Source organism: Choristoneura fumiferana, chromosome 4, assembly GCF_025370935.1.
Source record: "Choristoneura fumiferana chromosome 4, NRCan_CFum_1, whole genome shotgun sequence".
Classification (NCBI taxonomy): domain Eukaryota; kingdom Metazoa; phylum Arthropoda; class Insecta; order Lepidoptera; family Tortricidae; genus Choristoneura; species Choristoneura fumiferana.
The window spans coordinates 9,520,169-9,542,255 of record NC_133475.1 but is presented as its reverse complement, the minus strand read 5'-3'; the positions used below and the strand labels follow the sequence as shown (position 1 = coordinate 9,542,255).

Sequence of the window (22,087 nt, the reverse complement as noted above, 5' to 3'; positions counted from 1 at the left end):
GACATGAATGGGTCGTTATGTACGGCATTAGATGACTTTAAGATTTGGTTGGGAGAAAACGGTCTGGAACTATCAGTATCCAAAAGCACTGTAGTTCTATTTCTCGTAAACGAACTCCTCCTACTGTTAATATTGTGTATAATGATTTATTACTACCTGTAAAAGATGAGGTAAAATTTCTAGGAGTTATACTAGACGCAAAATTAACTGGCCTCTCTCATTTTGAATATATCGCACAGAGATGCGAAAAAAATTTAAACATCCTTAGATGTCTCTCAGGAGTGTGGTGGGGTGCCCATCCCTTCACGATGAGGCTTTTATATAACGCAATAATACGAAGTGTATTAGATTATGGAACATTTCTATTGCATCCTAGTTATGTCAAGTCATTAAAAAAAATAGATAACATTCAGGCAAAAGCTTTAAGACTCATAACTGGTGCAATGAAATCCAGTCCCATAAACTGTTTGCAGGTTGAATGTAGCGAACCACCATTTAGTTTAAGACAGCAATATTTAAGTGATAGGTTCTTCTTCCGAAGTCTTCAGTTAAAATACCATCCTCTATACCATAAAATTTGTAGTCTATCTCAGAAAGTAGATTCTTCTCCCTACTGGAAATATAAAGACGCACCATGTCTTGTTAAAAGTTTTAAAAGATACAACAACATCATAGCACCTACTCATCGAAGCCATTTGCTGCCTTTGTATCAATATAGCTATAATTCACTTCTTACAACTCCACAAGTAGAATATAAGTTGGATATTCATAAAAATACATTTTATCAAAATGTAAAATTTAATAGTATAGTCAATGAAAAATGGGACAATTGGCATTATATTTTCACCGATGCTTCTAAACATTCAAATACAACTTGTGTCGGTGTAGGAGTTTACCATCCACAAAATAAAATTATACAAAAAATTAAACTACCTCCAGAATCTTCTGTATACACAGGAGAATGTTACGGTCTCTTAAAAGCAGTCGAATATATTCTTTTATCAAAGTTGCAAAACACTGTAATTTTTTGTGATTCCCTAGTTCTTTACAGTCTTTAGAAAAGTTTCCGTTTAAATCTCACAAGCAGTCCCAGATTGTTTTCAACATTAGAGATCGATTATTTAAATGCTCCAAAAAAGGTCTCCGCGTAGTCTTTGCGTGGATTCCTAGTCACGTTGGAATTTTAGGAAATGAGAGAGCTGACCAATTGGCAAACGAGGCTATTGTTGATGGAGATACGTTTCCATATGTCAATTTCTGTCACGATCTGGCTAATCTACCCAAATCATTTTTATATGAAGAATGGAATAGACTCTGGATTGATAGTTCATCTAAAGGGAAATATTATCGCCTTGTTCAAGAGTCTCTACCACATAAGCCTTGGTTCCACAAACTATTTTAAGCAAAAGGACCACTTCTGTTCTCTGCAGGATACGTTTGGGCCATGTGTGTACTCCAGCGCACTTACACAAGTTTAAAATAGTTGACAGCCCTACATGCTCCTGTGGAGAATATGGAGACCTGAATCACATCTTTTTCTCATGCTCGCTTTACGACCACTCTGATCTTTTCTCTCAACTCCAATCAATTCCAATTCCCTTTCCCACCTCCATTATTTGTTTATTGTATCTTAATACCAGTGATATATAACCATATTAGCATCATTCATAGAAAAAAATGATATCAAATTATAATTTTATTTCGTATATATACTCCTACACGTTAACTCCAATCCTTTCTGATCCTAAACTTTTTCCGTAATCCTATTACCGTCTTATCATATATAACAACTGTTTCCCTAACTTTGTCATTGGCTAATGTTCTCGTAGCCATTAAAAAAAAAAAAAAAAAAAAAAAAAAAAAGTTTCTATTCAAATGTTGTATTCAAACAAATTGATAAACAAAATTTCCTTATTTAAAATCAATCTATCTATGCATTCATACTTGTTGAGCAGACCTGTTAATTGTCTTTCACTAGATCATTGTTAAATTTTCATAAGGATAAGTATTCTTTCGAAAGATAAATCAAATAAATGATAGGTACATACTAATCAATAATATGATTAATGTTCCTCATAAAACATACCTTAGCTTGCGTAGAAAGATTAAATTTCCCTTGTCCCGTCGTTATTTAAATACATTCCAGTAAAATATTGTTGAAATTCCGAATAAATGGCCTGCCCTTATACGATTGGCAGTGGCGGCTGGCGGCGTTGTAATGTTATGTATATTTCCTATAAACAAGTATATAAACTCAAACATCACCTTTTAATTTAACCCGAATTTGCAGCTATGCATTATTCCATAAAAATAGCTGCTTTCATTGTTGAAAGGAAAGTTACGTACGGTTAGTATTTATACCGATTGTAAACAAACAAGTAATTAATCATTCTGTGCAATGATTATACCCAAAATATAGATGAAATTATCATTATTTAATTACTATGAATCGTTTTAAATGATCGCGCAATAGCGTTAAAAGAAAAAACAAAAGAAAATCGAGACGGTTTCCATTCAAAACTTAATCACTTAAAAGATATATGATTCTAACTTTACACTCGGTTATTTATCATAGAATTCATTTTATACTTACTTGAGTATCAAATGGTACAACTTTATTTTTCGTTTGATTGTTTTCACTTCATATATTATTATAATTAGTTTTCACTGTCGTAAAAGTTCAGACATGGCGGGGCTACTTTGAGTACTTAGTGAAAAAGAAAAGTATGGCCGCGCGACCGACGCTAGCCGCGATGTTCTGGGCGATTTGAATTTTGAAATTAGAATTATTTTTGCCATTGTTGAAGTTAGTTATTATTGTTAAAATTACTTATTTATTTTATTATGACGTAACAAAGAACAATTTCTTATTTATCTATTGTATAAATTTATAATAAAATTATTTTAACATGTAAAATGATCAATGTTTATTTCCGATTTCCATACTTCATAAAGTCAGGAACAGACAAGAAAGCTTTCTAAGGATGCGTTGACGTTCCGATTTAGCAGATCGTTGTGACGGACAGGAATGTTGGAACAAAGTAACAATGATAAATTAATCGAGTAACAGATAGTGTAAAATATGGATTAGTAAAACAATCTCAAGAGTTTATTACATTTATTTAGTTGTAAGACTAAAATCTCCAATCTGGAATTTCTGAAAGATTTCTGAAGATTAACCTTTCTGAATTTTGAAGTCAGACGTAGTAAATGTGCTACTAGCCTAATCAAGTTAGCCAACCAGCAAGTCAAATCAGCCTTACAAGATGACGTTTTTAAAATGAAGTCATTATTTGCATGTTTTATAGTTTACATTATGAATATGCTTCTTTATATAGATACTTATAAAGCTTATTGTACGAAATTATTTCTTTACGAATTTGCTTATTTTAAACAATATAATATCGCATTACATTTCGATAGAATATATTATTAGTTTCGAAAGTAACCAACAGATGTCGCCATGAGTCACAAACTTGCAATGAGAAATCACAAATTACCTTAAATTTTTCTTATAATTATGTTAATGCATTATTCGACTTTATTTATTTTAATTCCACTAGATGTTTATCCCAGCAGCTGGCTCCACCAAATGTCGCGGTCTCTTTTACTTTGATGTGAATATTGTAATGTCACTAATTAATGTAACTCAGGTCTTTACCTGCTGCTGGGCTGCGACAACTACCCTTGTCGAACAATGCATTAAGTATTTCTCTCATTACAAGTAAGTAAAGGTTGTGACTCATACCTGTATGATGATTTGATGATAAATATATCTCGAGATACATCAGTTGGTTCTATCCTGTGATCTGACTGTAGTGTTTGTATATCTGCTTCGCATCTTCTACTCTAACCACCTGTAGAGGTAAATACAACATGACTCCTACTGTATGGAGCCCTATAGATGTCTTAGGTTCACTTAATAACGCTGGCGTTAATTGTCATGCCAGTATACAACACAAGTGCATATAATTATATTAGGATGGGCCTTATACAGTGTGACTTAGTGCTATCGTTCACGTGCACTGCTCGGAACACGTGCTGTTTACGTCGATGGGTTTCTCGCAAGTCACCCATTGAGCTCTTACTGCCGAAGCAGTCTGTCGAGCGGTTCCCCCCTCATATCCACAGGGACCATGATGAAGTGTGTCAATCATGGGACATCACAATAACTGAGACATACGTCTCGGCGCGCCAGGCTTTAGCCAATACATACATATACATTAAATAGGCCATATGACTTCAAGTTTCTGCCCCATTGGACAAGTCATTCAACAACAGTTTAAACTATGTTCACGAGAAATCTAAGACATCTAAAGACCATCAAAATTATGGTACTTAGCTTTAGTAGCAGCGTTGCTCGTATTGTGGATCAACAGTTAGGAAGATTACACTGATTCTAGTATACTGGATATAATTTGTTATAAAGTTTATATTAACTAGTTAGGATTCACATAACGCGCGCCATTAAAGTAGAAAACAAATGACAGATGAGAAAAGCAAAGAGAACTAAACTTACCATAGAGTTTTAAGTGTTGCTACATACAATATATACATTTCGCGACTAGTGTCGCGACAAATACTTTTAAACAATCTCTCTTTTTTTAACATCTTTTCTTCGAAATATATGGCTAATTTTCGTTTTAATTTTTGCTTGATGTTACTTATATTGTAAAATAAACGAATTAGAGCGTGGCGACCCGGTAGCGTCTCATCATGCGATTTTAATTTTTATGGCACCTGTACAAATATAGTTTGGCTAATGCAAGATGAACCCAGCTATTATTTGAGTGGCAACATTATTCAAATTTCATGGGCAAACAGACCAAAGAGTATAAGATAACAGACACTTGAGCTTGTACAAATATCTATTCTATGACTTGTCGAGTTTAGTACCTTCGTGTGTTAAAATAGTTTTACAACTAAACACTCTTTTTTCTGTTTGAACAAGGCTTCCCTCTCTGCTTGTTTATGTTTGAATTTGCTTATCATCCAGTCGAATTAAAAAAAATGATTTAAATAATTACTTATTTTCCAATAGGCATGCGATAGACAGAGAAGCATAAAGTAGACACGATTCTTATTTATTTATTTCAACATTAAATTACAGCATTACAGTTAAACACCAATGCGCTGTAAAATTCGAATTATGCAAAACAAAAAGACATAAAATACATACAAAAAAACGAATTAGGGATTTTTTAAACCGTCTTCGTCGCGACCCTACAACGATGAAACACCACACCCTCCGGCCAGAAGTCGGAGCGCAGGAACATCTGCTGGTGCATGGCAGGCACTTGGAGTCTAAATGAGCTGAAATTGTTTGCCCTTTAAGACTCGAGCGGGATGATGGACAGCTCTAGCAGGGCTCCTTGTAACCGGGCCTTTACTGCCTCGCGGACGTGCTCGAACACCTTCTCATGCGTCGTCTTCTTGTCCAACCGAGACAGGTAGATGTCCACCATTGGTACTTGGATACAGGACAACGCTGCAGGAACGGTCCCACGCTGATTGCGATTGCGCTTTAGACGGCGTTTTCGATTTGCCACCGGAGTGAAGCCATGCCTATGCCTAATCGTCACTTTTGTACGGCAGAGAAGCTTCTATACTTGTACTATTACTTATTCCATGGTGATACCTATTTTTGAATTTGCCGCGGGTTTGCAGGTTCACCTTTCATTAGCCAGACTCTAAATCTAACTGCACTGTAGCACTCATAAAATACTGATTTAGGTAACTCCTGCAGCTTCTACGAGTACACTCATATTTGTCAAAAAACAACAACCACACACACAAGCCACAAAATTAGTTCGTCATTGCCACATTGTCCATAATATTTTGTAACTTAAGCGTCACATTTTATCCCTATACGAGTATATGTCATATATGTCGCTACATCCATGAGAATATAATATGACGTATAATACTATTCAATGGAAAAATCAATTGTGTAAACAAAGCATTTTTTCACGATTACTCCGTAGTTACTTACATTTGAACGCCAATCCCGATCATATTCACATCTCAATGAGCTCAGCACTGTTTTTAACAATCATTTTATCATTAAATAATCGTGTAAATATGTTTATTTTATAGAATTAAATGGAAGACGAAAATCCGTTATATTTGTCAAATTGACATGATATTTTTTCCTCACCGAAGTTGGTCTATGGTCGGTCTAGTCTCTGGAAATTTAGTGCTGTACCAACAAAATTAATTATTTGACTGAACCAACCTTACCTACCGATAATTATGGCTGGCTCTGCAAATTAATTTATTCGTAGATATTAATTATTTGTGTTAAGTTACACTATTAATGAAGGTTTATAAAGGTTTCTAATCCTATCCTACTATCCTACTAATCCTACTAATATTATAAATGTGAAAGTTTGTGAGTGAGTGAGTGAATATGTTCGTTACTTCTTCACGCTGAAACGGCTGGACGGATTTGGATGAAATTTGGCGAAAAGTTAGATAACATAGGATACTTTTATCCGATATTCCCATGGGATAGGGATAAAATCTTGAAATAACAACCGCTCAGCTTTGTCATGAAATTGGTATATAGATAGTTTGACATCTGGAATAAAACATAGCCTACTTTTTATTTCGATATTCCCACGAGATAGGGATAAAATTTCGAACTAATAACCGCTGGGCTTAGAGTCATGAAATTTTACCATGATTGTTTTTTAATGTAATGTCAATGAAAACAACGATTTAATTTTCGGAATTCCCACGGCAATTTTTAAAAATCCCGGTATTTCAGCTGTTTTGGACCTAATGATTTACGTGTGCAAAGCCGGGTAAACACTAGTTGGACGATAAAATAGTATTATAGTAGAAATTATGTAGATTTCTATTTACTAGTACTTTCATATTTACTGTGGAGTCCATTGTTGGACCAAACAATCATTTTGAATCACTCCCTGTGTCTACTCTCATTTCCCTGTCTTATGTAAAATTTAAAAATGCCTCTTCTAAATTATATCGAAAATACAAACTGAGACATGGATGCACAGAAAAACCAGAAAAAGAGACCAGCGCTGGGAATCGAACCTAGGTCCTCAGCAATCCGTACTGCGTACTATAACCCCTACACCACCGTTGGACAGGAGTCAAGATACAAATTTCTCCTATGCACACATATCTCAGGTTGCCTTTTTCTACTACGCTACTTAAGCAGCAAAACATTCTAAATTAATCCATATTTTAACTGACCCTTTCAATTCTAAAATACTCCATCATAAACCTTGGGGAAAATATACGTCAAAAAAATATAAGTGGATATACATGTTGCACCATTTTAAAAATTCTACCCTTAAAGGGGTATAAAGGGAGTGTAAGTTTGTATGGAAAAACGTTAGGTATATATATTTGAAGATATACCTAATTCTAAAACTTCGTGAAAATGCTATTTAAACATTTGTGAATGTCTAAAGGGACATGAAACATTGTGAATGACTCTTGAACAGGACTAAGAGAATACGTGATTCGCCATTTTTAAAAATTAAACTTAGGGAAAACATTAAATAATGAAATATGAGTAAATTCAAAATAATTATTTACTGCTGATTGAAGTATCTTAAAGAGCTTTCACATCACTAGAGCCAACGTCAGTTAGTCAGTCAGCCACATTGTCCATAATATTTTGTAACTTAAGCGTCACATTTTATCCCTATACGAGTATATGTCATATATGTCGCTACATCCATGACGATATAATATGACGTACCTAATTACATGATTAATTTGATGATACGAGTAGAAGGTATGGAGCGTCGAATATCACAAGCCCGCGTCTTTGTGCCGGCCTCCTAGACGCCCACTACCCAATACCTTAAATATTATTAAATATAATGACCCGGATAACTCACGTCTTAAATCGAGTTTGTGCGCGTGTTGCAGCAGCCGCTGAGTCGCGTTGCTCCGAAGACGAAGGGCTACGGATTAGCCCGAAACATGTCGAGCTAAACTCGATTTAAGTCGTGAGTTATCCGGGTCATTATATTTAATATGAGTGAGTCTCACGGTAGTTTCATGTTCAAAACCTTAAATATTATCATAGCAAAATATCAAAATGACACTGAAATACCGTCCTAACGGAACATTAGTAAGTGAAATTATTTATTTTGAAAGTCAGTTCTTTTGTGTGCTTGATTGATTAATGATTATCGATATGCTTCTAAATAATGACTAAGAAAAAGCGTTACAAGACAGATTACATTATTTTATTAAAATTAAATACCTCAGATTTCAAGTAGGTATTTAACTTTTTTTTTCGCTTGTTTGTCAAGCTTTTATCTTATTGTAAAAATAACGACAGTAACGTAACATGTTTGTTTAGTATGTTGGTTTGGGGCAAATGTTCAAAATCCTATTTCACCCGCTTCTATTAGTAAGGAAGTCAGTCAGTCAGGAAGGACTTAAAATTTGACATTTTTAAACAAATTAAACAAATAAAATAATAAATACAAATACAGTCAGCTAAAAATGTTGTATTAAAAATATTTTTCATCGAAAGTAATATATTCCTGTATCAAATAATATTACAAAACTTAATCAATAAAAGCCGTGGTGGCCTAGTGGTTTGTCCTATGTCCTCTCAAGCAGAGGATCGTGGGTTCAAACCCCAGCTCGCACCTTGAGTTTTTCGAAATTCGTGTGCGAAATTACATTTGAAATTAACACGAGCTTTAGGGTGAAGGAAAACATCGTGAGGAAACCTGAACAACCCTGTGAAGTAATTCAATGGTGTGTGTGAAGTTCCCAATCTGCACTGGACCCGCTTGGGAACTATGGCCCAAGCCCTTTCATTCTGATAGGAGGCTTGTGCCTAGCAGCTAAAATAATACAATACAAATACAGACAGATTTGCTATTAAAAATATTTTTCATTTATATTTCATCATTAGAAAATATTACAAAACTTAATTAATAAAAGGCTCCCCAAACATACTGGAGCGAAAGCAAATCAAACAAACGAAAAAAACTTCTGCAATCTCAATTTAACAGCCAGTTACTTTAATGAGAGTTGGTGCGTTTGTTTATTTTGTTTTCGCACGAAGATGAAAGGAGCTAAATCGAAACGAATAAGAAAGAAAATCGGACGGATGCGCGCACTCCCGGGACGTCCGTAACTTTCATGCTCGACTTAATTCAGCTCATATGTAAGACACTGCGTGCGTCAGTCGGACTCCCAAATAAATACAGCATCATATCATCAGCCTTAAGACCTACATACATACTGGACATAGTAAATACAGACAGAGTACAGTCAACGTCATAAATAAGTAAAGGGTATTTCAATTTAGTATGAAAGTAGCTTATAGTAGGTAGGTAAAAGTAATAAAAAAAATGATTTTAGTATTCCGGAGCTTAAATGGCAAAAACGGAACCCTTATAGTTTCGCCATGTCTGTCTGTCTGTCTGTCTGTCCGTCCGTCCGCGGCTTCGCTCAGGAACTATCAATGCTAGAAAGCTTTAATTTTGCACGGATATATATGTAAATTATGTCGACAAAATGGTACAATAAAAAACAAAAAAAAATTTTTTTTAGGGTACTTCCCATAGACGTAAAGTAGGGGTGTTTTTTTTTTCTCATCCAACCTTATAGTGCGAGGTATCGTTGGATAGGTCTTTTAAAACCATTAGGGCTTGCTAAGACAATTTTTCGATTCATTGATTTTTTTGCGAAATATTCAACTTTAAAGTGCAAATTTTCATTAAGATCGAGCGCGTATATCAAACTTTCAAGGAAAACTATAACGGCTAAGTTTGCTTGACAATTATTAGTAGTTTTACTCTTAATAAATAGCAGCCTTAGGTATAAAATATACCAAAACTTGGAAGATTCCGTATAAAATTCGAAATCCTTAGAAAAATATTACTTAATTTTTTCGTAATGGCTACGGAACCCTATTTTGGGCGTGTCCGACACGCTTTGGCCGTTTTTTTTATGTTGGTCTGTCTACGTCAGCAACCATCTAAAATCACTACTCACTGTGTGCATTTTGCTTAGTAGATTGCTTAGGCGCTCTGCTTAACAAAACCTTCGGTGCGCGAGTCCGACTGCCATTTGGCCGGTTTTTACCGCTCGTAATAATAATTCCCGTGTAGATAAAAGTTTAAAACCTATAAGAGTGCTAAGTTATCGACTCTAAATCAAATCAGGGAACATTGGGGCCAGAGGGCAAAGTTGAAGCAGTTTACGGTATTAAAAATGAAATTTGTATGGTTAGGTTATTTTACTAAATCATCAAAACAAATTTCAAATCACTGCTTTCCTTGGATCATTTACCACCGTGAATAAATAAATAATAAAATAACTTGGTTTAACAACCGACTGACCCCACATAAAACAACTTTTCTTGCTCAGGAAGTATCGCGGAAAGTTTTAATAAATTCACGACTTTCGTTCCCCCCGGTATAATCTAAGGCAGACTGCGCTGCAGCCAGAATATTACTTCCGCCGCTAAATATTGTACTAAACGGTGTAATGGAACGAAAATTACTAGCTCAGCTATTCTTGAGTTTTTGCGGTTCGACTAATTTTACAACGGGGAATGTTTCACTGTAATAAAAAAAGTCGCGTATTGAGGGTTTCGTTGAAAAGAGGTATCTATGTATATCCATTGTTAACAGAGCCCCGATCCAAAGCAAAGTGTACGCAGTGTGGTGTCACTTAAGATGGGTGCTGACACATACTCGTAAAAACAGGCATAACAAATTATGTTTTTCGAACATTTCCTATTAGTTGTATTATATGAGCTCATACGAAATTACAAGTTTCTAGGACAACCGGAATTATTCCATAGGTAGTTCGGTTATGGCAATTTGTATGGAAACATCTTTTTTTAATGACTGTATCTTTTGATTGTGTTGACTTATGTGGTTGGTCTATCCACCGGATAGTCGAGTGGCCGTATTGTAACGCTGTGGCACTCACTCGTGATCGTATTCTCCATTTCCTTTTATCCCCATCTCATATAGTGTGAGAGAAAAAACTGGTGAAAACGATCGTGATTCTGCCTGCGTTAGACAATAAGGTCCCAGAGGCCGTATTGCCAAACGTTTCTGACGCTCGCGATCGCAATCAAATGACAGTTTTTGTATGCGAAATCTGTCATTTGATTGCGACCGCGAGCGTCGGTATACACTGAAAAAAAAAGATTTGCTAACAGTAACAAAAGAAAATGTTGCTATATAATAACATCTTCTTCTTCTTCTACTTCTTACTTCTTTCTGTAAAAAGATTGCCTGGAAAAGATCGCTCTTAAGCGATAAGACGGCCTATTATTTGCCTTGTAGTTTTCTTTCTGTGAATCTGTTTTCTGTATCGCTTACTATTTCTGGTTTACAATAAAGAGTCATTGTATTGTATTCTATTGTATAACTTGATTGACTACAAAACTAAGGTCTACTAGTAGCTAAAAGTTAGGTGATGTCTTATAAAATATTTTTTGTAATATTAGCATAATTTTGGTTCCTAATTAGTACATTTTGGCTAAACGTCAAGTAATAGCCACACTAGTAGCCAAATCATCCTTTTTTTTTCAGTGAAACATTAGGCAATACAGCCTCTGGTTCGATTGTTTTGTGTGTAAAATACGAATGTTTGTTCTCCAGTTTTGGGTGTTAATATGTTTTTATCTATTAAAGAATGATCATTCGTTGCCTAGTACTCACAACACAAACTTTGCTTTGAAACTAGGTCAGTTGGTGTGAATAATCCCGTTATATTTATTTTTATTATACCGTCAGACGGGAAAACTCTACTTTTCTAGCTCTACTCTACCCAGGTCTGCCTTGCGACATAATATATCTAGTTAACTACACTGCATCTATCTCAAGTAATATTTATCTTAACAACTACCCTAATGAACTGGGAAGATGGAGTAATCGCATCTGACGGCGTGTTAAAAAAATCAAGATATAATACGAATATCTCCTCACACTAAGAGTCGGCACGACCTTATGTTGGGAATAGTCTCAAGGGAGGACGATGTCTTAATAACAAGCTTTAGACACTCGGTTTTAAAAGCAATCGAAACATCAAAGTTCTTTTCAACTTTTAATTAAAAAGCTTCGCACTTTGAACACGAATTCAACAAGACTTCGATTCTTTTCTTGCTCAATTATTTAACATCGGAGTTAACTATTAAAACGGTTCTTTAACAAGCAATGGTCTGGACTAAGTCTTGTCATATTCCTTCTTCTCTATCATCATCATCATAATCATTAGAATTATAAATTTTATTTAACTTAACGCGTTAGTATGTGTAAATTTTAGAAGTAAAATTTAATGCACTTCTTACTGTTTAATTATTATGTTAAAATATTATGTAGGCCAATTTGCATGTTTGTTTTGTTTCAATCATCATCTCATCAATTCAGCCGAAAGACGTCCACTGCTGGACATAGGCCTCCCCCAAAATTAGTTTCAGTAAAAACTTTAATTTGTTTAATTTCATTTCATTTGTTTTCCGCTTTCACGCTTAAAGTACGCGTCCGAACGAGAATAATTTGGTATGGAGATGGTTTGATATTCAGAGAAGAATATGGGATTTTTTTTATCCCGGAAGTAGTACCTATACTTAACTCCTGCGGGCGCGCGATAAACGACTTTGAGTGCAAAGAATTCCTTTATTGCTATCCCGCGATAATTACGCAATTTTCACGAATAAAAACAAAAACAATGTCTTCACTTAAACTATTTCCACACCAAATAGCATTTTAAATAACTTACCAAATAACTTACTCGCATAATAATATTAAATAGGATTATAAAAAGGTTGTCATTTTTTTTTAATTGCTTATACGAGTAGTCTAGTACCTATTGAGACTGGCATAAGTTGATTTCAAAATGTTTGGATTTATCTCTTTAATACCCCTACATTCAACAGTTTAATCATTAAATTACCGTAGAATTCAATTAAAAAACGATTGATAACAATCTCCTAAAGAGTTGCCCTTGATGTCGAGAATATTTTTCATTTCCCCCAAATGTTTCCGGCAAAACGTGATTGCGAGCAACAATGACTCGATTCTTTTACAAAATAAATAGCATTATTTTTCAACCAAAAAAAGAATGACCTGCAATTTACTCTTAAAGTATTATTTTCAGAGGTTGATTATCATTACGTAAATTATTTGTATTACGCCATTTTGTGATCTTTATCTAAAACCAAGTGGCTTCACGAAATTTTCTCATTAATCAAGTGGGCGACATTTAGATTAGAGACGTGGTTAACTTAATTGCTCAAAGCAAATGAAAATTTTATAAAAATGACGAGGTAATTCGTTACATTACTATCTACTTACTAATATTATGACAAAGTTCCTGTCTCTCTCTTGCTAGAGTAAGGAATACCATTTTTATAAACTACTTTTAATTCAGATTTATTCCCGTGGGATCAGCGGGCTTACTACGAAATTCTAAATTCGAAGTTCGTCGCGTTCCGTCCATCTGACACATAATTATACTATTTAATACGAGAGTGAGAGGGACGGTACCATACGAACTTCGATTTTCGAATTTCGGTGTAGGCCCTCAAAGACCATACAGAGAGCTACTGCGTTACACATGCTCGTTACTAGCACGAAAGCATGCTACTAATGAGCAAATACTACCTACTAGCATGTGTATATATGTATATATATATATATAAATATATATATATATATATATATATATATATATATATATATATATATATATATATATATATATATATATATAGGACATGCTACTATTGAGCATGCTTTTTAGTGGTATAGTCTCTAATAGCAGGCCCTCCTTGAGCATGCTAGTATTGCTAGTGCCCGTAGGTAGTGCCACGAGAGTTGAAGTATGATTACAAAAAAAAGAGAATGAATGAAATGAATAAGTGAATGTAACTGTCAAGTACATCAATAAAAAGTGATAAAAAACAATAAATTTAAGAAATTAAAAAAACCGTGTGCCTTAAAAATTTGTAAAAATAAAAACCGACTACAAAAACCATGAAAATAATTTTCTAGTACTTTGAATTCGGTGTCTCAGCACGAGCCAGCAGGAGTGAAAGAAACTCAATATACATATAGTATCCTTTTATTCGTCTTTCTGGATGAGAGAAGTTTTTGAATGCATTGCATCGCCAACAAAAGGATATTTTTTTTAGCTTCATGCGGATAGCTGTTTGGTTCTCCATGGTTTTGTTTGAACTGGCAGAGAGCATGCTATCAAAAGGCATGTGTATCGGAGTGTTTGTTTGGAGCATGCTTATTTAGGAGCATATTATCTACAACTAAAAACTGGCTTGCTTATTGGTAGCAAATGTAAACAGTCCATGAGCATGCTGCTAGTAACGAGCATGTGTAACAGTAGCTTTTGTCTACCGCTCTGACATTCGTGATCGCATTTACCATCTCTTTCTACCCTCGTCCTTATACATGGGACAGAAAGAAGTGGTGAAAATGATTGTGATTCCAAGTGTGTTTGACACTAAGGCCTCAGGATTTACGCACAGATCGAATTCTCAACGGCAAAGTTTAGGAACATTAAGTTTTTGGGGAATTCAGTAACGTACCTACCAGAATTTCAATTCAACAGCCAGATCTAACGGCTCACGCGAGCGAAGCCGCGGGTAAAAACTAGAATTGTTATAAAATAGTTGCGGTTTTGCAGCCAAAACCAATTATCTATATATTTTTTATTATATTAACGGCCACATTTACAATGTTGTTACCAACATTGTGGGCCAATTTAATCGGGTTTTAAGCGCGATGTTCGAATGTTGCTTCAACAATGTAACTCTCCAATTGTACGCGATAATTACGATTCCACCGCACCCTTTTCACTCCATACTGTTCGCTGTTGTTGTAACAGGAAAATATCTATACATTTACCTGCATCGAGCATTAGTGGTAAATATTTTTGTGTAGGCTTCATTGACTTCTTATTTCAAGTTTTCTATTCTAGTTATTTTTGTGATAACAAATGATACAACTAGTCTCATACAAGCTTACATTTAATTTCAGCCGTCCTGGTGTCTGTGGCATTCTAAATTAAATTTGACTCTCTAGTTGTTTATGAGCACATAAGCTACTTGTGGTCGGATTGACTTGAAATTTGGTATGTACAATATAAGATAATTGACAATCTACGTGCTGTTAACAAAAAGTATAGTCAGCAAAGAGTTTTTATTAAAATGAAAAAGTTTATCAAACAGTACCTAACATAGATGATAATTATACTGAGTGATTCAGGAGACGTGAGTACCTAGACCAATCCTGCACCCTCAGCAATTGATATTGGATTATTTACAATCATATATTTAAGTAAAATCCGCTCATCTTTATTTTCAGAGTGACATTTCACTTAGTAAATAATTTAATACTTTTTGTTTTAACATTAAAAAAGAACTCACTAATACGGGTACTATATAATAGTAGTTTTAACTTAGCCTCGGCCTGCAAACGAAACAAAATATTTAATAATAGGTACTTAAGTTTATATCAAGCAGATATATTTTAACCACTCCATACAATATTAAATAACATTAAAGACATTGCTTATAATGGCTCTTGTGTATTTCAAAGTACTTTATTATATTTTGAGTAGACTAAGATACATAAAAGAGCAGTATTCCCGGTCACCGGAACTTGGATACGGAACGGGTTCAGTCTCAAAAATGTCCGTCGTTTCTGTGGTCCGTCATATAATTGGGACCCTCATTATAATAAATTATTATCTTACAACTTACAAGCCTGATGCCATCAAGAATACATTTCGTCCTTTTATAATGCTATTATACGGCTTTGTCAACTGTAAAGATACTAGCTTTTGCCCGCGACTTCGTATGAGAATAAGTAATAAATATCCTTCGAAATTAAAGATTCAAGGAATACATAAGGTAGTCCGGTCCATAAATTATCTCTCAAATCATTATCATTATTATAATTAAAATCTATCTCGTTATTTTAGCAGTAACAAATATATACATACATATAATATACCTATGTCCAGTCCACTACCAGGAACTACTCCAGGCATGAATTGGGATTGTATATTTGAACAAACTTCTGGAAAAAACAAACACATTTTCACATAGGTACTAAGTAGGATTAGGATATACTTGTCCACAGCATAATTAAGTCACATGCAGTGGCCGAATAAAAAAACAGTTTTTAATGGTTTACGGTTGTTTTACACTGTATATATTGGATTGTTACCGGATGTAGACCTATATTGATCTCCCGATATTTCAACCCAGACCCGCGATCATGACAAAAGCAACTGCGTCGACATATCGAGAGCTCATTAAAGGTCACACTGTATATTATATTATTATCACAGTTTATATCCCGTAACAGATTCTATAAAAATAAAGGCGCTGCAAGGATACGTCTGGACAAAACGAGTTCCAATTCCAAACAAGGTTGCATTACAGTTTAGGTGATAAAACTTTGATCATAAGCCGTTTTGGTATACAAATGGCGGGTAGTAGGAGTGGGACTGGGGAGTTAACGCCGCGTTCGTATTTTGTAGTTACGAGGACAATTAGACCGTACCTATTACATAATTGGAGGCTAAAGTTTTCTAATTTTCAAGAGTTTTTTTAAAGACCTTGATATGTACGAGTAAGTCTCTATTATACCTTATCAAGTTCGTACAGGACACCCTGAAAACCCTGTCGCAAGGAGCATCTATTGCCTTTATCAAGATTGTTTTTGATAAGTGTGGCAAATGCTGACTGTAACAGGGTTCTACCGAGCGTCACATACGAACTTGTCAAGGTCGCTGTGCTAATGACTTTTCCAACGACCTCAACGCTTCAATTTTATAAATTCATCGTTCAAAGTCCTGTGAAATCTTACTGAACAATACATGGAAAGCCTGTTTTATTACCCATAGAGAAAAGTCCTTTCTACAATTTAAGTGACGATAAATTAAGTCTACGACCTCCAAGTCATTTCATTATAAAAAGGGAAAACAATTGATTTTGAGGTAAGTAGATCTTAGCAACAAAGCGCGATAAAGGCTCAGAAAATTGAAAATTCCATTACGCTGGTACAAAATATAGGAGGTGGTCGTCATTCATATCTGTCAGTCCCCGAACAGCACGGCCGGCTGCGCGGCCACTGCCGCCGCCTGTTCGCGCCACCGCCCGCGCGCACGGTTAGTCATACTTGTTAAGGCCATTTTTTGGCCGGATGCTGCACTTCGTGAAGAAAGCAAGCCGCTTTGCACAGTGATAGTACAGACTAAACTGAGTGATTTGACTCGCAGCAGCGGAAGTTTCACCCCTTAGGAACAGAGATGGCGCCACTTCTTTAAAAAAATATTTCAAAAATTCTACAAGCTAAAGTAATAAACCGATTTCAATGTTTAATATCTCAAATTAAAGCTCATAACATTCATTATTTACAAAAAAATATAAAAAAAAAATTTACAATTTTTTTTGGTCAAAAAACGCCATCTTAAGTTTTTTTTTCTTACCTGATTTGTAGTTTTTACTTGATTGCTTAAAAAAACTGTATGCAACATGAATGGTTTAATGCATGTACATATTACTGAGTACATAACGAGTATTTTAAAAAAAATCCGACACCGATACCTATCATATTTAACGAAATATGACAGTTTAAATGTGAGCACAAATTTCTTTAAAAAATATTTCAAAAAATTCTACAAGCTAAAGTAATAGACCGATTTCAATGTTTAATATCTCAAATTAAAGCTCATAACATTCATTATTTACAAAAAAATACAAAAAAATATTTACTGAAAACTTTTGGCAAAAAAACACCATCTCAAGTTTTTTTTTCTTACCTGATTGGTAGTTTTTATTTGATTGCTTAAAAAAACTGTATGCAACATGAATGGTTTAATGCATATACATATTACTGAGTACACAATAAGTATTTCAAAAAAAAATTCACGAAATATGAAAGTTTAAATGTGAGCACAAATTTCTTTAAAAAAATTCAATAAATTCCACAAGCTAAACTAATAAACTGATTTAAATGTTTAATATCCCAAATTAAAGCTCATAAAATTCATTATGTAGAAAAAAATATTAAAAAAATATTTACTGAAAACTTTTGGCAAAAAACGCCATCTTAAGTTTTTATTTCTTACGTGATTGGTAGTTTTTACTTGATTGCTTAAAAACATTGTATGTTGTATGCAACATGAATGGTTTAATGCATACTTATATATATTTCTGAGTAAATAACAAGTATTATAAAAAAAAAACCGACACCGATACCCTTCATACTTCACGAAATATTTAAGTTTAATTGTGCACGCTTTTCTTACAAATAAATTTCAACAAAATCTTCAAGTGAAACTAGTACTCTGATTATAATGTTTAATGTTAAATGAAAAGAAGAACGAAATTACCTAATTTATTAGAAAAAAGTTTTTTCCTGGTGTTACGAAAAAATATAATTACTTTAAAATTAGTAATTATTAAGACAATAAATAAAAACTATACCGTTTCCGGCATAGTTGGTTCTGAGATGTAATATATATTGCTTAGTACTTGGCGAATTTATTTAAAAATTAGCTTTTTATGTGATAGGTAGGGCTACAGCTTATAGATATGTCACATTTGAAATAAAAGACTATTAACATCAATGTTCATCAAATATTTAAATTAAAACCTATAAGTCCTCTTCGGGTTCATCGGCAGATGTAGAACTGAAAAGGAAAAGTCGTTTTGAAGTACTTGGGCTATTCCAATACTACAAAATCACAGATCTTTTAGACACGGACTGTGTTGCTGTAATTACTGTTGAATTATATTTGTGCCTAGTTGATTACCATTAGATCTAAAATTTTGTGCCTACCTGTGGAAATCAGTGGTCAGCATACAAAATAACCCTGCATTGAATATTATATTAACTTACTTTTGATTTGTACAGCCACCTTTGCAGGATTTACACTGGGCAGTGCATGGTAAGCTGACCCGACGACACCCACAACGCATGGTATCGCAGCCAGATTTGCAGCCACAATGGTCCAAGAGGCTTAATTGCGGCCAAATCGCCCAAGAAGATGGACATGGTATGGACATGCTCTCTATAAACATACATTGCGTGAAGCTTACCAAGCGGGCCAAATATGGAGAAACGCTCTGAAACCAGAAGTTTCCGTACCATGTCCATCTTCTTGGGGATGGACTAAGGCAAAAGAGAGTTGGCAAAAGAAAGTAAGCCTCTTGGACCATTAAGTATTGTGGCTGCAAATCTGGCTGCGATAACATGCGTTGTGGGTGTCGTCGGGTCAGCTTACCATGCACTGCCCAGTGTAAATCCTGCAAAGGTGGCTGTACAAATCAAAAGTAAGTTAATATAATATTCAATGCAGGGTTATTTTGTATGCTGACCACTGATTTCCACAGGTAGGCACAAAATTTTAGATCTAATGGTAAACAACTAGGCACAAAAATAATTCAACAGTAATTACAGCAACACAGTCCGTGTCTAAAAGATCTTCAAAACGACTTTTCCTTTTCAGTTCTACATCTGCCGATGAACCCGAAAAGGACTTATAGGTTTTAATTTAAATATTTGATGAACATTGATGTTCATAGTCTTTTATTTCAAATGTGACATATCTATAAGCTGTAGCCCTACCTATCACATAAAAAGCTAATTTTTAAATAAATTCGCCAACTACTAAGCAATATATATTACATCTCAGAACCAACTATGCCGGAAACGGTATAGTTTTTATTTATTGTCTTAATAATTACTAATTTTAAAGTAATTATATTTTTTCGTAACACCAGGAAAAAACTTTTTTTTTAATAAATTAGGTATTTTCGTTCTTCTTTTCATTTAACATTAAACATTATTATCAGAGTACTAGTTTCACTTGAAGATTTCGTTGAAATTTATTTGTAAGAAAAGCGTGCACAATTAAACTTAAATATTTCGTGAAGTATGAAGGGTATCGGTGTCGGTTTTTTTTTTATAATACTTGTTATTTACTCAGAAATATATATATAAGTATGCATTAAACCATTCATGTTGCATACAACATACAATGTTTTTAAGCAATCAAGTAAAAACTACCAATCACGTAAGAAATAAAAACTTAAGATGGCGTTTTTTGCCAAAAGTTTTCAGTAAATATTTTTTTAATATTTTTTTCTACATAATGAATTTTATGAGCTTTAATTTTGGATATTAAACATTTAAATCAGTTTATTAGTTTAGCTTGTGGAATTTATTGAATTTTTTTAAAGAAATTTGTGCTCACATTTAAACTTTCATATTTCGTGAAATTTTTTTTGAAATACTTATTATGTACTCAGTAATATGTATATGCATTAAACCATTCATGTTGCATACAGTTTTTTTAAGCAATCAAATAAAAACTACCAATCAGGTAAGAAAAAAAACTTGAGATGGTGTTTTTTGCCAAAAGTTTTCAGTAAATATTTTTTTGTATTTTTTTGTAAATAATGAATGTTATGAGCTTTAATTTGATATATTAAACATTGAAATCGGTCTATTACTTTAGCTTGTAGAATTTTTTGAAATATTTTTTAAAGAAATTTGTGCTCACATTTAAACTGTCATATTTCGTTAAATATGATAGGTATCGGTGTCGGTTTTTTTTTTAAATACTCGTTATGTACTCAGTAATATGTACATGCATTAAACCATTCATGTTGCATACAGTTTTTTTAAGCAATCAAGTAAAAACTACAAATCAGGTAAGAAAAAAAAACTTAAGATGGCGTTTTTTGACAAAAAAAAATTGTAAATATTTTTTTTATATGTTTTTGTAAATAATGAATGTTATGAGCTTTAATTTGAGATATTAAACATTGAAATCGGTTTATTACTTTAGCTTGTAGAATTTTTTGAAATATTTTTTAAAGAAGTGGCGCCATCTCTGTTCCTAAGGGGTGAAACTTCCGCTGCTGCGAATCAAATCACTCAGTTTAGTCTGTACTATCACTGTGCAAAGCGGCTTGCTTTCTTCACGAAGTGCAGCATTTTGTCTCTAACAAGTATGACTACGGTATCGCGCCGCTACTCTCCCATCTGCCGTGCTCTACATGTACTGAACATGTTCAATATTAAAGAGTTTGAGTGTGATGTGTTTGCTGATGTATGGACGGTGATAGAAAGGAAGAGTATGCGTATATGTGAAAATATAAGTTAGCTGTAAGTACCAGCATTTTGTAATTTTTGTTATATTTGTTAAAATTGTTACCTTTTTTTGTTACTTTTATTACTTATACTTTATCCTTATTCTGTAATTATAAGTGTAAATATTTGTTTTGCCAACCTGTTACTCTTTAGGACTAAGACCTGTAATGTAACTTGTTGTATTTTTGACCTTTAATAATAAATAAATAAAAAATAAATAAATAAGTAACGCAGGTAAGTTTGGCCTAAAAGTGGTTTATCATTATGCCTTCCAAAGCCTTGCCTTTTGGTCTAGGCGGCTCGTTTTGTTAATTGTATATTAAATTACATGATCCCAGCCTATATACGTCCCACTGCTGGGCACAGGCCTCCTTTCAGAACAAGAGGGCTTGGGCCATAGTTACCACGCGGGCCCAGTGCGGATTGGGAACTTCGCACGCACGATTGAATCGCTTCGCAGGTTTATGCAGGTTTCCTCACGATGTTTTCCTTCACATTAAATTACATGCAAGCATTTAAATTTTAAAAGGTACATTTACGATGTTTTTCTTCACTGAAAAGCTCATTGTAAATTTTAAATATAACCTGCACACACACTTACGAAGCAGTTTAACGGTGTGCGATAACGTGGAGTGTGCCTATATTTGCTTAGCGTAGCGTAGGACGTCCACCAATGAGATGGACACATGATCTGGTTAAAGCCGCGGTTTCACAGTAGATACAGGCCGCTTCCAATCGAAGCAAGTGGAAGTCTATGATGGAGGCCTATATCCAACAGTGGACGTCCTACGGCTGACATGATGATGATGATGATTATTTACGTTGAGTATCCCGGAGACTTATGATAACCGTTGGGGGAGAAATGTCCTCGAGTGGCGACCACCAGGTGAGCTGACGTCATGTGATGGTGGCGGGCAATCGGCGATGCAAGT

At 34.3% G+C, this 22,087-nt stretch overlaps 1 protein-coding gene across 5 annotated transcripts in view; it reads right to left on the bottom strand.

Moving 5' to 3' along the window:
* The window catches only part of LOC141427426 (uncharacterized), a 237,378-nt gene that overhangs the window by 202,565 nt on the left and 12,726 nt on the right, over window positions 1-22,087 (bottom strand). The window contains exons 1-2 of one of the 5 annotated variants that reach the window (XM_074086835.1): window positions 2,594-2,813; window positions 2,087-2,234 (exon numbers count right to left, since the gene is read on the bottom strand). The exons of 3 other annotated variants lie outside the window; for them this stretch is intronic. The gene's annotated coding sequence lies outside the window, so the exon portion shown is untranslated. Of the gene's footprint in view, window positions 1-2,086; window positions 2,814-22,087 lie in introns of those variants that run through there. One more of the 5 variants, XM_074086836.1, reaches the window with a different exon arrangement.